This window comes from Bufo bufo, chromosome 3, assembly GCF_905171765.1.
Source record: "Bufo bufo chromosome 3, aBufBuf1.1, whole genome shotgun sequence".
NCBI lineage: Eukaryota > Metazoa > Chordata > Amphibia > Anura > Bufonidae > Bufo > Bufo bufo.
In genome coordinates, this window is record NC_053391.1 from 131,584,634 (window position 1) to 131,597,602 (window position 12,969).

General features: G+C 51.5%; 1 protein-coding gene across 1 annotated transcript in view; it reads left to right on the plus strand.

The window, feature by feature from the left end:
- FKBP6 (FKBP prolyl isomerase family member 6 (inactive)) overlaps positions 1 to 12,969 on the plus strand; it is a 70,886-nt gene that overhangs the window by 27,589 nt on the left and 30,328 nt on the right. The gene's annotated exons all lie outside the window — the stretch shown is intronic.

Here is a 12,969-nt window from a genome sequence, read left to right on the forward strand (position 1 = left end):
GGACAAGGGTTCTAGCCCCTAAGGAGGCTAATAGTTATTAAATAAAAAGTTTAAAATATAGAATATATCGCATATCGCACATGCTTACATTTATATCGCACTATAGATTTTAGGCCATATCGCCCACCCCTACATCTAATATATCATAAAGCGTAATGTTATCCTTTCAGGGATTGGGGACCCCAGTGATCACAAGAACAGAGGTGCCCAATTCCCTCTGTGAATGGAGCTCTTGTGTACATGTGTGCTCACCTCTCCATTCACTTCTGTTGGACTGCCAGAGATGGAGGTCTCCCCATTTGAATGGAGAGATAGCGCACATGTGTGATCACCTCCTTATTCACTTCTATGAGAAAAGCTCTGTATCTAAAACTGAACCTCTCAAAAACTGAACTTCTTGTCTTTCCCCCCCATCTACTAACTCGCCTAAACTCGATATTTCAATTTCGGTCTGCAGCACTATCATAACTCCTGTGCAGGGCCGATCCTACACGGGGTGCAGTGGGTGCCCCGCACCCCAGCGCTGTCACCCGAAAGGCGCCGAGCGCAGGGCCGGACTGGCCTGCCGGGATAGCGGGAAATTTCCCGGTGGGCCGGCAAGCCTGAAGGCCGCGGCCCTGGTGACAAGTGGGGGCGGCCGCGGCCGGCGGCAGGGCAGAGCAGGAGATGAGCGCCTCCATTGCGGAAGCGCTCATCTCCATAGTCATCTGTATTGCCGTCCTCAGGACGGCAATACAGATGCCTGTGCTGCGGCAGAGGAGGGAGAGGTGTGTCCCCTCCTGTTCCTCTGATAGGCTGCCGGCTTAGTGCTGGCAGCCTATCAGAGGCCGGTGCAGGCGGCGCGATGACGTCATCGCGTCGCCTGAGCCGTATAGCGAGGGACACAGACGGAAGAGGCGGCCTGCATCGCATCGCATTGCTGGAGGTAAGTATAAGTGTATTTTTTTTTTTTTTTTTTTTATATAGGTACAATACTGGGCTGGCACATGATAAGGGGGGCTACTGGGCTGGCACATAAGGGGGGCTACTGGGCTGGCACATAAGGGGGGACTACTGGGCTGGGCTGGCACATGATAAGGGGGGCTACTGGGCTGGCACATGATAAGGGGGGACTACTGGGCTGGCACATGATAAGGGGGGACTACTGGGCTGGCACATGATAAGGGGGGACTACTGGGCTGGCACATAAGGGGGGACTACTGGGCTGGCACATGATAAGGGGGGACTACTGGGCTGGCACATGATAAGGGGGGACTACTGGGCTGGCACATGATAAGGGGGGACTACTGGGCTGGCACATGATATGGGGGGCTACTGGCACATGATATGGGGGGCTACTGGCACATGATATGGGGGCACTCTGGCTACTGGCACATGATAATGGGGGGGATCTGGCTACTGGCACATGATATGGGGGGGGGCTCTGGCTACTGGCACATGATAAGGGGGGGGCTCTGGCTACTGGCACATGATATGGGGGGCTACTGGCACATAAGGGGGGCTACTGGCACATGATAAGGGGGTCTACTGGCACATGATAAGGGGGGCTACTGGCACATAGGGGGGCTACTGGCACATAAGGGGGGCTACTGGCACATGATATGGGGGGCTCTGGCTACTGGCACATGATATGGGGGGGCTCTGGCTACTGGCACATGACATTTATTTTGACTTGTCAAAGCCGTTGACTAAGTTATTGTCAAAGCAAATTGGTGGGGCTGAAGTTGGGGGCTGAAGTTGTTGCCATAGAAACATTGTAAAGGGGAGGAGTTAGTAAGATAACCACGCCCATGTGGGGGCGCCAGAAATATTTCTGCACCCAGGCGCCTGTGACCCTAGGATCGGCCCTGCTCCTGTGCAACATGCCCGCTGTCTTGGGGCCACATTTGACTCTGATCTTTCCTTTGTTCCCCATATTTAATCACTTACACGCTTTTGTCGTCTGCACCTCAAGAATATCGCCAGAATCCGCCCTTTTCTTACGGTGGAAACCGCAAAAACTCTTGTTGTTGCCTTGATTCATTCTCGTCTTGACCACTGCAACGCATTACTAATCGGTCTCCCTCTCACTAAACTTTTCCCCCTTCAGTCTGTTCTAAATGCAGCAGCCAGGCTCCTCTATCCATCTAACCGCTACACTGATGCTACTAGTCTGTTCCAGTCACTTCACTGGTTGCCCATCCACCACAGAATACAGTTCAAACTTCTCACCCTCACCCACAAAGCTCTCCACAGTGCTGCACCTCCATATATCTCCTCCCTCATCTCCATCTACCACCCTGCTCGTGCTCTCCGTTCTGTTAGCGACCTAAGATTAATAGCCTCCATAATTCGTACCTCTCACTCCTGTCTTCAAGACTTTTCTCGAGCTGCACCTACGCTTTGGAATACTGTGCCCCGGAATACTAGGTCAATCCACAACTTCTCCACCTTTTAAACGTGCCTTAAAAACACATCTTTTCCCTTATGCCCATGACAGCACCCTTGAGAGAGCCCACCTCCAATCAGGACAGGAAACAGGAACTTCCGTGGAGAGCTTCTTAAGGAGGGACCCGGCCTCTATCCACCAGTTTCTGTTTCCTGTCCTATGGATAGGACACATTTCTGTGGAGCGCTACAAAGGCTGCAGGGCCCGTCTGTGTTTGTCTTATATCCATTCCATAGGAGTTACCTGGTACAGCATAAGTCTTCCACTAGGAGCCGCCTGAAGTCTGGAATTCCACCCTTCCTGATCCTGAGTTGTGATTTGCACGCAGTACCAGTTGTACCGGGAGGTACCGCTGTCACGCCGGAACCTCCTGGCTGTGTTCAGGAGGTCCGGGGCCTCTTCCTCTCGCAGGCCGCATCCCCTATTGGCATTACAGAGGCAGGGGGCGGAGCGGGGCTCTTGTTATCGTATTAAGCCCAGACCAGAAGTGACGTATGGCCGCTTCCGGTATTTGGCACACACGGCGTTCCGGAAGTAAAGAGCGGCAGGCGGATTTTTCAACAGGACCATACCTGGGGTATTTAACCCCGTTCAGTGCGCAGGTGGAAGGGTGCCAGCCAGCCAAAGAAAGACGTCTGCAGACCTCGTCTATGGAAGACCCTCCATCCCTGGACTGTACCATGGAAGAAGAGTGGTCAGCGCACTGGTGACCATGACAACCACGATACACGAGCGGTACTCCTGGTGGGGTAAGGGGGTTAATCCCCAGCATTCTCCTTAAAAAATTCTTATTCTAAGAGGGCCATTCTGTTTTTTTGTTCCTAGAATATCAAAAAGAGCCCTAGGAAGGCGACTTCTAAAACACGTGGGAAGGAGTGCGCAACTTGTAGGAAAAAGTTGCTTTTCCAGCACTGTATTAATAAGATGGTAGAAGAAGAGTCCCCATCGTTTATGCAAAGTATCAAGAACATGATGAAATCCGAAATCGTGGATTCTATGAAAGAATTTAAGTAATTCCTTCCATCCCCCACTGTGGGAGGGCTGGTGCAGGGGACGGGTTTTCCGGGGAAGTGTGTTCCTCCCTTTCCCGTCGCTCAGAGTAAGACCTGCGTGCAGGCATCCCTGGGCTCGCGATTTTCCCATGAGAAGAGGGAAATCGCGCAGGATCTATGATGTAATCAGCCGAGATTCTCCTTGGGCAAGAGAATCTAGCGATATTTTGGCGTACTTCCGGGATAAGAGCAGGGCTGAGATGCCTGCATTTGCGATGAAGCCGGCCATCCAGCCCACGCTCACCGCTTGCCAGGAAACGGATCTGCCATGCTCGCCCCAGTGGAGGACGCCGCTAGGAAGCCTGGTGATCCCGCTGCCTCTGCCCTCAGCCCAGTAAGCCTCCTCCCCTGGAGGATGATTATGCTACCTCCTATTGTGTAAACTAACCCTGTTGAATCACTATTGGGGAAGTATGGTTATGGGAAAATGTTTTCACTCTGGTGAGGTGGTGGCCCTAAGTACAAGTATCGGGTCATGGTCCTACTGCCCTTTATTTTTCTCTTTTAGGGCACTGAGACCATGACTCCCAAGCCAGCCAGTGAGGAAGCAGGACGGAGAAAATGCGCTATTTGCAAGAAATCCTTTACCTTAAAAAATAGAAAACCCTTGTACCAGAAATGCACAGAAAAGGTTGTTTCTGAGGAGTCGCCCTCCCTCCTAGAGTCCCTGAGAGCGATTATTGAGGAGGTTAATACGGCTGTGGACTTAAAAATTGCGTCTCAATCTCCACGACCATCCACATTCCAGAGATCCCATACCTCTGAATTGCCTTTTGATCTTGATGAGGGAGAATTGGTTTCTGAATCCGATTCGGCCTCTTCTGAGGATGGCTCAGGCAGGCCCTTATTTCTCCCAGAAGAAACTGACGGTCTCCTAAAAACCATCCATGCTACTATGCACATAGAAGATGTTAAAGAGTCACATTCAATTCAAGACCATATGTTTCAGGGTCTGGGAAAAAGACGTAGAAGGGTATTCCCAATCCATAACAACATAAAATCTCTGATATCAAAAGAGTGGAAAGACCCGGAAAAAAGAACGACGGTCACAAAGTCTTTTAAAAGGAAATACCCCTATGAAGAGTCCGAAACTAATTTATGGAACAAAACGCCTAAAATAGATGCACTGGTTGCCCGCATCTCCAAAAAATCTTCTCTCCCGTTTGAAGATATGGGCCTTCTACGGGATCCCATAGATAAAAAAATCAGAGTGTGTTCTAAAAAAGGCTTGGGAAACTAACACGGCCATGCTACGCCCTAGCATTGCCTCTACTTGTACGGCCACAGAACTCTATCGATCTGGCTTAATCAGTTAGAAGAAGACATTGCTGCGGGTACCCCTAGGGAAGAAATCCTTGCATCCCTACCCATGTTAAAAAAATCCAACTTTCTGGCGGACGCCTCTGCTGACTTAGTCAAACTTTGCGCTAGATCAGCTGCTCTTTCAAACGCGGCCCGAAGAACAATTTGGCTTCGATCCTGGTCAGGGGACTCAGGCTCAAAAAGTCGCCTGTGTTCCATCCCCTGTGAGGGGGACAGATTATTTTGGTTCTGGATTAGATGACATCCTTGAAAAAGCGTCTGATAAAAAGAAAGGATTCCCCCTGGAAAATAGGTACTTTCATCAGAGACGTTCCTTTCAGAACCAAAGAAAGGCCAGAGTGGACCCCAAAAAGAAAGAGGGCAATCTTCAAAAGGCAGGGGTAGAGGGTTCCTACTTAACCCCGAAAGTTCTTCTTGCCCCACCCAATGATGCCAGAAGTCGGGTAGGAGGCAGGTTAACGGGCTTCATTCCTGTGTGGGAACAAATCCATGCCTCCCCGTGGGTGATAAACACTCTAAAGGAAGGATTAAATCTGGAGTTTTTATCCCATCCGTTAAATCAGTTCACAATAAACAAAAAGCTGTCTCCTCTTATGTACTATGTTACTCTACAAAAACAACTTGGTCTAGAGTCATAAATCTCCTCCTTAATAGAAAAGAAGGTACTCCTTCCGGTCCCAAAAGATCAATACGGAAAGGGGTTCTATCCTCCAGTCTTTTTTAGTACCAAAACCAAACTGGTCATTTCGGTTGATAATAAATCTAAAATCCCTAAACAGGTCGATTTATATACAAAAAGTTCAAGATGGAAACCATAAAATCTACCATAAATCTGCTCCCTCAAGATTGTTTCATGGCAACAATAGATTTACAGGATGCCTACTACCATGTTCCAATATATCCACCCCATCAAAAATATTTACAAATCGTTGTTTTCATGGGAGAAAATTTGTGCCACTTCCAATTCAGAGCCCTTCCGTTCAGTCTCTCTTCAGCCCCAAGAGTGTTTTCAAAAATCATGTCCGACGTCATAAAACACCTACATATCCAAAAAATTCTAATAACACCATATCTGGACGACTTCTTAATAGCATCTGGCTCAGAAGAACTCCTCAGACTCCATCTCTCCCTGGTTCAGGACTGTTTCACCACCCTGGGGTGGGTCATAAATTTCTAAAAATCAAATCTGTCCCCAGACAGAAGAAAGTTCTTCCTTGGGTTTCTATTGGACTCTCATCTACTAATGTCCTTCTCCATCAGGGTCCGATTTATCATCCAGGACTAAAACAGCTCAACCTGACGGCCTGGAAGTTGAACGGTCAGTCTTAAAAAAGAAAGGGTTGTCAGATGAGGTCATTTCCACTCTTATGCTGAGTCGTAAACCAATTACCTAAAAAATGTATTTAAGAACCTGGAAAGCCTTTCTGTCCTTCCTTAAAAATTCTCTTTTTCCCGACATACCTCAAATACTTGAATTCTTACAATCGGGTTTGAACAAAGGTCTTCGACCCGCCACTCTAAAAGTGCAAATATCCGCCCTCAGCGCCTTCTTAGATAAAAATAAATTAGCTGACTCACCCCTTATTAAGCGCTTCATTAGGGGGGCCACAAAAATGTTACCAACTGTCTGTTCTCTAATCCCACTATGGGATCTAAACTTAGTCCTCTCCGTATTGATGGAGCATCCGTTCGAACCAGTGGACAAAATTTCCTTGAAGCTACTAACCTACAAAACTGTATTTTTAGTGGCAATAACCACCACGAGAAGGATTGGGGAAATACAAGCATTTTCCTGTAGACCACCTTACCTAACTATACTGACAACCGTATAATCCTAAGGCATTACCCTTCGTTCCTTCCCAAAGTGGTCTCTAGATTTCACTGTGATCAGGAAGTCTCGTTGCCTTCATTTTGTCCACAACCGACTACCGAAAAAGAGAAGAACTTCCACAACCTGGATGTTAGGAGGACTGTGTTGGCTTACCTAAAAGCCACAGTCCTTCAGACTCTCAGATCAACTTTTCCTTCAATATCAAGGTGCCAACAGGGGAAACGGGGCCAGCAAGTCATCTATATCAAGATGGACTAGAGAGGTCATTGCAACAACTTATATTAAAAAGGATCTCCTTCCTCCTACAGGAATAAGAGCTACCCTCTACAAGGGCTGTGTCATGCTTTTGGGCAGAGTTGGCCTCGGTCTCCTTAGACCAGATCTGAAAAGCGGCCATGTGGGCCATGTGACCTTCTACAACCATTATAGACTTGATGTTCAAAAAAATCAAGACTTATCCTTTGGTCGTAGAATTCTTGCTGCTGTTGCTGCTGCTGCGTTCCCCTACCCACCTACAATTATCGGCGCCCCTCTCATGGCGCTTCTCATATTAATTCAGGCCCATGGCCGCTGCGCTCTCCGCAGCACCCGCCGGTGGACCGCTCCTCCCTCAATCTATTAACCCCCGCTGCGCCGCGTTGGGCGAAGGGGTGTACTTATGATTAATTGTTTCGCGCCGCGATGGCGCGTTCGGGGGGGCGGAGCCTCGGCGTCCCGCTCTGACTCTCCCTACGCCGGAGACTCTGCTGGATTACGGCCGTGCAGCTCCTCGCTTCGTGTGTCTCTCCCCTGCTTCTCTACGCCGGAGACTTCTGCTGTTGCCTGGGTGGTAGGACTTTCAGCTCTCCTTGCAGCAACTGGTAGGAGATCTTTTACTCTTTGGATATCATCATGCCTAAACCTGGGGCCCTTAAGTCTGCCAAAGCCTCCTCTCAGGCTCCACTGGGGTCATGTAAGGTGTGCCTTCTGCCTTTTTCTGTCACTGGTACCTGTGACTCGTGCCCTGCTCCTGGACAGGATCAGCCTCCTTCTCTTGCTCAGCCCAGTCCCCCCTCTGCCCCTGCGGAACCAGCGGTACCCGCCTGGGCTTCCGCCATGTCTAGTGCGGCCGCGGATCTGGCCTTAGTTGCCAAGGCAGCCATGTCCTTTTATGGAGCGTATGACAGCTACTACTCCAGTAGCATCCACCACTCCATCTCCTCTCAATGATTCTCACAGGGGGCGCCTGACATCTAAGAGGCAGCGTGAGCGGCAGCATTCCTCCTCGGATGACTCCGCTTCTCTCCCCCCCCCGCCTTGAGGCATGCCCGGTTGACTCTAAATCCGAAGGGGAATTGTCTGGATCGGACGAAGTCATGGAGTGGGAACCCCTGCCTAAGCTTTCCATCATGGTAACCGAATTGGTGGCGGCTGTCCGTGACACCTTTTAATATCCAAGGGGATTCTCCTCCCTCCACTAGTCGGGAGTTCTCCCTTTTTCCGCCCAAAAAACCGGAGTCAGCTGTGTTCCCCGTTCATGAGGAATTCACCGCGGTCATATCAAAGGCTTGGGGCCGCCCTAATCAAAAATTTTCGGCCACCAAGCGCATGGATACGCTTTACCCTTTTCCCTCTGACACAGTGGAAAAGTGGACTTCTTCCCCTAAGGTAGATCCTCCGGTGGCCAGGTTAGCCAAGAACACGGCCCTTCCCGTCCTAGACGGTTCCTCTCTGCAGGATGCGGTGGACAGGCGTCTGGATTCGCTTTCCAAGTCCATCTTCTCCCTGGCAGGCGCTTCCCTGCAATCGGCCTTTGCATCGGCTTGGGTCGCCAGAGCCCTTACGGCGTGGTTGCAGCGCCACCACCAGGATCTAGCGGAGCAGAACGCCCCTGCAGACACTCTGGATTTTATCCTCCAAATGTCTCAGGCTTCTAAATATCTCTGTGAGGCTTCGATGGACATCGGCTCCCTCTTTCTCGTATTTCGGCCCTCTCGGTCATTCAGCGCAGGGAGGTCTGGTTGAAGGTGTGGGATGCTGATGCTTCATCCAAGCGTTCCCTCGCTAACCTTCCCTTTGAAGGGTCCAGGCTCTTTGGGGCCCAGTTGGACGAGTTCATTTCTTCCGCAACGGGGGGCAACAGTACTCATCTGCCTCAACCCAGGACCAAGCGCCCTTTTCGATCTTGGGCTTCAGGTTTCCGGGTCCAGTCCTTTCGTCGCTTCTCCACTGCCAGGACGTCGACGTCCTCGTCAGCCGGGGGATCCCAGGACTCCCGCAAAAAGCCCTTCTTCAAGCCCCAGCCCTCTTAGCGACCACGGGTGCAGTCAGCCTGTCCTCCTGCTCCCAAGCAGCCCTCCGCATGAAGGGGTGCCCCCACCCCTCGTGGTGGGGGGCCGCCTGCTCTCCTTTCAACAGGTTTGGAAGGCTCACGTTCAAGACGCCTGGGCTCTGGAAATTGTGACGTACGGTTACAAGTTGGAGTTCGCGTCCAGTCCACCGGAACGTTTTTTCCCTTCTCGCGTTCCGGGGGATCCGGCCAGGGCCTCGGACCTCCTTTTGCCGGTCTCCTCTCTTCTGGACCGTGGTGTCATTTCCCCCGTTCCCCCGAAAGAACAAGGGACAGGTTTCTACTCAAACCTGTTCGTTGTTCCAAAGAAGGAGGGGTCGGTGCGTCCGATCCTGGATCTGAAACTTCTCAACAAGTTTCTACGGGTGCGGAAGTTTTGCATGGAGTCCCTCCGCTCCGTTATTGTTTCTCTGCTTCCAGGAGAATTTCTCGCGTCTGTGGACATTCAAGACGCCTACTTGCTCGTCCCTATTGCAGTCTCACCATCGTTTTCTGCGTTTTGTCGTCTGGGGTCGTCATTACCAGTTCGTCGCCTTGCCTTTTGGGTTGGCAACCGCCCCTCGAGTTTTTACCAAGGTTCTGGCGCCTCTCATGGCGCTTCTTCGCACCAGGGGTATCTCTTTGTTGCCCTACCTGGACGACATCTTGATAAAAGCCCCGTCTCTTCCACAGGCCGAGGACAGCGTCCGAATCACTGTTCAATCCCTAGAACGGTTCGGTTGGCTGATCAATCTCCCCAAGTCCTCTCTGCGCCCCTCCCAGAGACTCTCTTTCCTGGGGATGGTCTTGGACTCCTCGGTTTCTCGGGTGTTTCTTCCGGATTCCAAGTCCTCCCAGATTCGGCTGGCAGTGTCGCTCTTTCTACGATCTCCGCGTTCCACCATTCGGGAGTGCATGCGGGTTCTGGGCCTTATGGTCGCCGTATGCCCAATTCCACACTCGACCGCTACAACAGATGATCCTTGCCCTCTGGGACAAGACCTCTCGGGGTCTGGACGCTCCCGTCCGCCTGTCCCGGCAAGTTTGGGCGTCTCTCCCTTGGTGGCAGTCCCCCCTGAACCTATCGTCAGGGAGGTCCTTCCTTCCATTCTCCTGGACGATAGTCACCACCGATGCCAGCCTCATCGGTTGGGGAGGGGTTCTCCGGAACCTCACAGTTCAAGGGGTCTGGTCGACGGAGGAATCCCGTCTACCGATAAACGTTTTGGAGCTGAGGGCGATTTTCCACTCCCTCTCCCACTGGACTCCTCTCCTTGCAACTCGTCCGGTGCGTGTTCAGTCGGACAATGCCACGGCTGTGGCTTACGTCAATCATCAGGGCGGAACCCGCAGTCGGGCAGTGATGCGGGAAGTGGCGAGCATCCTCCTATGGGCGGAGTCTCATGTTCCAGTGTTGTCGGCGGTGTACATTCCAGGAGTCGACAACTGGACGGCGGATTTTCTGAGTCGCACCAAGGTGGATCCGGGAGAGTGGTCTCTACATCCGGAGGTGTTCGAGGACATCTGCCACCGATGGGGCCGTCCAGACGTGGATTTGATGGCGTCCCGGCTCAACAACAAGGTGCCGGTGTTTCTGGCCCGCGCTCGGGACTGCAGGCGTACGGGATGGACGCGCTGGTGTCTCCATGGCAGCGATTCAGCCTCCTCCATGTCTTCCCTCCACTTCCTCTATTGCCGAAGGTGCTGCGCAAGATCGAGGCGGAGGGGATACCGACCATTCTCATCGCCCCGGATTGGCCTCGCCGGGCCTGGTTCTCCAACGTCGCTCGAATGCTGGCGGACGTTCCGTGGCCTCTTCCCGACAGAGAGGATCTCCTGTCTCAGGGACCGCTCTTCCACCAGAATTCACGGCAGCTGCGTTTAACGGCGTGGCTATTGAGACCTCCATCCTGAGGAAGAGGGGGTTCTCTGATGCGGTGGTGAGAACCATGATCAGGGCTCGGAAACCGGCTTCTTCACGGATCTATTATCGCACCTGGAGGGCCTATCTGACCTTTTGTGAGAAATCGGGTTTTCCGCCCCTTCGTTTCTCTGTCCCAGTGGTGCTGTCTTTTCTCCAGTCCGGCCTCGAGGTGGGGCTGTCGCTCAGTTCTTTGAAGGGTCAGGTTTCGGCCCTGGCTGTCTTTTTTCAAAGGTCCATTGCCTTTTTGGGACCTGTGAGAACCTTCCTGCAGGGGGTGGCGCATTCGGTTCCTCTGTATGTTCCTCCCTTGCCCCCCTGGGATCTCAACTTGGTCCTGCGCGCCCTTCAGGCGGCGCCTTTTGAGGGAGGTCTCGCTGGTGTTACTCACCTGGAAGGTAGTTTTTCTGGTGGCCATAACCTCCATCAGGCGGGTTTCGGAGCTGGCCGCCTTTTCCTGCCAGGAGCCTTTTCTGATTTTTTTACCAGGATAAAGTGGTGCTCCGGCCGGTTCCTTCATTTTTGCCCAAGGTGGTTTCTCCCTTCCACCTTAACGAGGATCTTGTCCTGCCCTCTTTTTGTCCTTCTCCGGCAAACCCCAAGGAACGTGCTCTCCACTCCTGGACGACGTCAGGGCCCTGAAGGTGTATCTGGGGGCTACCGCCTCCTTCCGTCGTTCGGACTCCCTCTTTGTGATTCCCGAGGGGCCTCGTAAGGGTCTGGCGGCTTCCAAAGTCACTGTGGCGCGGTGGATCCGTTCCGCTATTGCTGCGGCTTATCGCGCTCGTGGCCAGGTTCCCTGTCTCGGATTACCGCTCACTCCACAAGGGCAGTGGAAGCTTCCTGGGCTAGACGCAATCACGCCTCCGCGTCCCAGTTGTGTAAGGCTGCCACTTGGTCGTCCTTACATACTTTCACGAAGTTCTATCAGTTGCACTCGCTGGCCTCGGCTGATGCTGTCCTTGGGCGCAGGGTATTGCAGGCTGTGGTTCCTGTTTGACTGCTGGACGTTTCTTCTCCTGGCGGTGTTGGGTTTTTTCTGTTTTCCCACCCCATGGACTGCTTTTGGACGTCCCATGGTCTGTGTCCCCCAATGGAATGTACGAGAAAAGGAGATTTTTTGTGAAACTCACCTGTAAAATCTTTTTCTCGTCTTTTCCATTGGGGGACACAGCTCCCGCCCCTTTTTTCATTTACGCCTCATGGTGTGCTGTGTGATGGTTTCCATTTTGTTTTTCCATTCTCCTTCTCCTACTGCTTTTGCAACGACTGAAGTCCTCCTGGAGGAGCCTGGGGGTATAGCCCGAGGAGGAGGAGCTTCTTTTTTTGCATAGTTTCCCTCCTAGTAATACCTCTAAGCTAAACCCATGGTCTGTGTCCCCCAATGGAAAAGACGAGAAAAAGATTTTACAGGTGAGTTTCACAAAAAATCTCCTTTTTGACTTTACCTTAGCCAACCATCCTTGGGTGAGGAGATTTTTTAAAGCTGTCAGTCATACCAGACCAATATCCAGAATGTCTGCTCCTCCGTGGGACCTCAACTTAGTGTTGTCCAGTATGATGGAGCCTCCGTTTGAACCTCTACAGGATCTGCCGATAAAGTTACTATACTTTTAAGACTGTGGCCATCACCTCTGCCAGACTTGTAAGTGAAATTTCTTCCCTTTCCACCTCTCCTCCTTATACTAAGATCCTGGAGGACAGAGTAATAATCAAACCGGACCCTTCTTTTCTCCCCAAAGTAGTTTCCTTTTTTCACAGATCTCAAGACATATCCTACCTTCATTATGCCAAACTCCGAATAATGAAAAAGAAAGGAAGTTACACTGTCTTGATGTCAGGAGATGTCTCCTAAAGTATCTGGAGATGACTGAACCCTGGAGGAAGTCCTCTAGACTTTTTGTACAGTTTGCCGGAAAGAACAGAGGTGATAGAGTTACATCCAGAACACTATCTAGATGGATTGTTGCAGCCATTTCTTTGGCCTATTCCTCGGCAGGGGAACCTTGCCCCTTGGGATTCGGGGCACATTCAAGCAGGTCCATTTTTACCTCCTGGGCAGAAGGAGCTAAAGCTTCCCTAGAGCAGATCTGTAGGGCCGCTACT